The sequence below is a fragment of the Egretta garzetta genome, unplaced genomic scaffold (assembly GCF_000687185.1).
Source record: "Egretta garzetta isolate BGI_Z169 unplaced genomic scaffold, ASM68718v1 scaffold75, whole genome shotgun sequence".
Classification (NCBI taxonomy): Eukaryota; Metazoa; Chordata; class Aves; order Pelecaniformes; family Ardeidae; genus Egretta; species Egretta garzetta.
In genome coordinates this window covers 77,725-82,448 of record NW_009259589.1, presented here as the reverse complement: position 1 = coordinate 82,448, position 4,724 = coordinate 77,725, and positions in this window count along the sequence as shown.

The following is a 4,724-nucleotide window of genomic DNA, read 5'->3' as shown; positions in this document are numbered from 1 at the left end:
CTCCCCAGGGTGCTGGGCTGCAGGATGGGAGATGGCGCCAGTGCACTCATGCACCGATACCGCTTTCGTTTTGCAAGTGTGGTAAAACCAGAGTCGGGGCACGCACAGCAGGAAGGGGAAGGCAGCAGCGAAACCAGCGGGTGATCAGGTCCTCCCACACCCTCCCAGCACCCGCGCATGGCTGCTCTACACCAGGAGCCAGGTTGCTCACTAGCACCCTCACTCCTGGCTGCACGTGGCCTCACACCCCACCCTGCAGCCCAAATGCAGCATCCCAAATCCAGCATCCCAAAGCCAGCCTCCTGCATCACAGCCAGAACCCAGCTGCAACCCACACCCCTGCCCGAGGGTCTGGGCTTCAGAGAGGAGCTGCCAGCTATGGAGTTGCAGACTTGACCCTCGAGTGATGGATTTCCATGGATGAAACTCATGCTTTCAACCCCCCTCCTCAGGGTGTCGCTCCCTTTCTGTGCATCTCCTCTCTGTGCTCCCCCGTGTCTCGACTTGGGGGAAACAGGAGGAGGGGCCCTGCAGCCCCCAGCAGGTCAGTGAGGGGCTACTCCTTCCCCCCCTGCAGCCTCCGAGATGCTGCACCCTCCACCTGGGTGCAAGCACCTCCTCCCCAGGAGCCTGGGCACTTTGTGCACCCATGGCTTTGGCTGTGGTCCTGCTGCACCAGTCAGGACTTCCCCAGGGCCTCATGGTGCCTGAAGCCGCAGCAGGGGCAGAGGCCAAACGCGGTCTGTGGGGTGGGAGGCTGCAGTGCCAAAGGGATGTGGGATGGGTGCGACCCTCCAGCCTGCGCTCGTGCCCACTTCGCCCATCTCTCCCCACCTGATAGCAGCCATCGCCCCATTCCCCGCCTTGGGGCACCCGTCTCCTTCCCTCCTCACCATCCCTCCTCTGGGCTGGCAGGTGTCACAGCGTCCCTCAGGTCCCCACAGGGTGGTGGGGGTGATGCCACAGCACCCCCTTCCCTGGTGCCATGCAAGTCTATGGGGCTGGTGGCTTCCCCCTCTGCAGGGAGATGGAGTGACCTCACGGCAGCTATGGCGTCTCTGTGGGGGACATGGGTCAGCGTGCGGGTGGCATCGCTGCCTCCGCAGCACAGCCTCTCCTCTCCCATCTCCATGGGTGCTGTTGCCTGGGAAACTACGGGCAAACGCAGGCAGGGATCCAGAGGGGTGAAGGGTGGGAAGGAAATGCCAGCTCCCAGCACCTGAGAGAGGGCTGGGCCAGCCGAAACCCCAGCCGTCTCTGGAGATTTCCCATGCACCAGGCCTGTGGCATGGGGCCATGGTGATCCCCGAATGCTCAGAGCCCTGGCATGGTCCAGAGCTTGTCCTTGAGTTTGGGGATGCACCAAACACAGCAGGATTTAATGTTGTCCCTGCTGTGTGCCTGACATGGGGGCTGGCTGTGGACCCCCCTGGAGGGACCCTGGGATTGTGTCCCAACCTGCTTCCTGAGTACTGAGAGCCCCCAGCACCACTAGGTCTGGATCCGGCCCTGAGTTCTCCCTGCTGGCGAGATGCTGCATGCAGAGCCGGGGGCTCCCCACTCTGGATCACATCCCCAATGCTTGCATGCATCCCGGGATGAGAGGCAGGGGGAGGGTAAAGTTCAGCATTGGCATGACGGTACTTCACCAAAATCAACAAGCTTTCTTTTAAACCCAGGCTGCCTGGGGAGCAGCAGAGACCAGGGGATCACGCACTCTGGAGTGACCGTGATCCTGGTCCCCCAGTTTCCCACTGAAGTTGGAGCACTGGATCCTGGAGAGGGAGCAGGCTGGCAGCGCACACCCTCTGCCATCAGGATGGGGGACGGAGGTAGAAGTCTCCACATGGGCTGGATGTGCTCACACAGCAGCCCCTGCATTGTCAGGAAGGACCCTGCCATGCGGCAGGGGAAGTTCCCAGCGAGGGCCTCCAGATCATGTTTCGCCCTTCCAGCTTTCCCATCTTTCTTTTCTCCCCTGTATGTCTTCCTCATCCTGCCCAGCACACGGGGAGAGGAACTGGTCCATGACAACACATCATCTTCTGCCCCACAGTTCCCACAGTGGTATCGGAGCTCTTGGAAAACCCCCAGAATTGTCCCTGTTTTGTCAGCAATTTGAAGCCACCTCACGAGAGCCACTTAGCTCCCCAGCAAAGAGCTGGCATGCCCCCAGTGCCGTGTGGCAATGCCATACTCCTGACCTGGCACCCCCCTGCATCCCAGGACCCCTGTCCCTGCTGTGTCGAGAGCTGCCCCTCACCCAGCCCCAGGCTTGGCTCCCCCCTGGGCCCTGCTGTGCCCCTGCCCTGGGCTTTGCCAGCAGCTCACACCCCCTCCGGCTCCGGAGTTCGGCTGAGTGCTGTGGCCTGGACGAGTGCCAGGGCGGGCGAGCGGTGTCGGGGATGGGAGGAGACGCCGCAGGCATCGTTGCTCCTGGCCACAGGGATCTGTGTCCCCAGCAGCACAGGCACAGCTCCTGGGAACTTTCCACTCCGGCGCCTGCTAGTGGCCTGGGAAAAGTCCCCTGTGGAAGATCCAGCCAGCCTGGGGGAAGCCCTGGCTTGGATGGGCAGCAAGATGAGTGGGCAAACCCACAGTGTCCCGGGGCCAGTGGCTGAGGGGGATGAAACTGGGCCCCCACGCTACCCTCCCTGCAGCCCACCTCGGCGGCACACAGGGTACACAGCTCGCAGCGCAAGGCTCGTGTTTCACACCACAGACACGTGTGGCCAGCGGGGACAGCCCTAGGCACAGAGAAGGGCTCCATTGCTGAGAGCTCCTCTTTTGGCTGCAGGTCCTGAAGCTGTTGTTCCTCCCTCTGCCCTGGTTGCAGCTGGCTGGGAGGCACAGAGTTGTCTGGATGGATTCAGCATCACTCATGTTGGCTCCATACTGGGCTGGGATATAGCTCACCTCTGGGTGCAGGAGGCAGCAGGGTGTTGGGGACCCCATGGGAAGCACATGTACCTCCCCCAATGCTCCCCAGGGCAGCACCCGGGTCCCTGCCCCAGCACAGGCTCTGTGCTGCAGTGAGCACAACAGCTGGGGTGCTTTGGGCTGCCCAAAATAGCTGTCCCCTCTGTCCCTGCTGCCCAGCCGCTGGGAGCTATCCCATGACAGTGCCCCACGGACCTGGAGCAGCTGGAGGCGGCTGCCATCCTGCTGCAGCACTCAGCCCACAGCCCAGGGGCTGCTGACCGCTGAGCACCCTGGGCTGGGACAAGCATCGCCCCAGGGGCTGTCTTCCCGAGCACTGCCTGAGTGCACCCATGGGTGCTCTGCCCAGGGAGAGTGTGTGGCCACAGCCTTGGGGTTCTGCAAACCCACCTCTGCCCCCGAGATAGGGATAGCTGGTGCCCAGAGGCTGGGCAGGGCTCACAGGGCTGCTCCCAGCTCCTGTTGCAACTTGGCGGCCGGCCACGCGCTGCTGGGTGCCCATCCCTGTCCCCACCACACCACGAGCCAGCCATAGATGGGGACCAGGCTTGCATCTCTCTGTCACCAGGTCCTCTTTCCTGGACTGGCCAGCTGGCTCTTGGGCCCTGGCAAAAGGGGGTCGTGCTGCTGCCCTGCCTGGGGCCCGTGCTCCGTCCCCTGGGAGCGGTGGGCGGGCAGGTGGCCAGGCATAATCATGCCTGTCTGCTGGGGCTGGGCTGGGCAGCATCCCTGGGGTGCAGGGTTGTGGCTCTCCCACGGAGAGTGCACAGGGGTGAGGAAGGGGGGACAACGGCTGCACCAGCCTGACAAGGCAGCACCCAGCACTTGCCCTCATATGATATTTGCTGATGCAGGTCCCCGGGGACAGTTCCCAAGCTGGTTTCCTCTGCATCCTTGAGGGTGAGGAGGACGAGATGCTGCCTGGTCAGCTGACCCCAAAGTCCTCCTTCCTGCATGATACTGTGGTTTCGGTTCTCCTCAGGGCACGCACATAGTGTAACCATCCACACATCACCCATCCTCCACCATGTCAGGCTTCTGACCCCTGCTGAAATTCCCTGTGGGGAATTCAGCCCATGTGTCCCCCCGGGCCGGAGCGTGGCAGTGTGGGGAAGCTCCCTGAGGCTCTGGCACCCCGCTCTAGCCAGGGTGCTGCCGTGGTCCTGGCCAGGAGACCATGGTATGCCAAGGAGTTAGTGACCTGTGTAACAGCAAGCCTGAGCAGGCCCAGACCTGTGCTGTGGGCATCCTTTGGCCGCGGGACAAGCTCAGCCAGGATAGAGGCCAGGCTGTAACAGAGGACTCCACAAGGAGCTCATACCTGGTACTGCCACATGTGTATCTTTATCTAAAACAGCGGCAAGAAGTGCTCATGTGAGCATCTTTGGCAGTAGAAATGAGGAATAGAGCTGTTTTCCTTTAAGAAAAGTTCAATATTAGCTCACATGACGGCAGTGGGATAACCACCGTCAGGGTCTGCACAGCGTGCTCCGCGTGGATCAGAGGTCTTGTTTGATGCTGCGCTGCTCGGGGTTCCCAGCACCTGAAGGGATCTAAGATGATCTGTAGTAGTCTCTCTATAGCGTGACGTCTAATAAATAGCATTTAAAATGATACTTAAAGAGTCTGAGTGCCTTTCTCGCTGGGATCATAACAAACAAGCATGTCCTGGTGCAAAATAAACACCAGCTGTGTTTGGAGTGGGGATGCCAGAGTGGGAGGGGGTGGCTGGAGGGCTCGGTGGTTGAAGTCCACAGGCCCCAGGATGGGTAAAATCCCTGGTG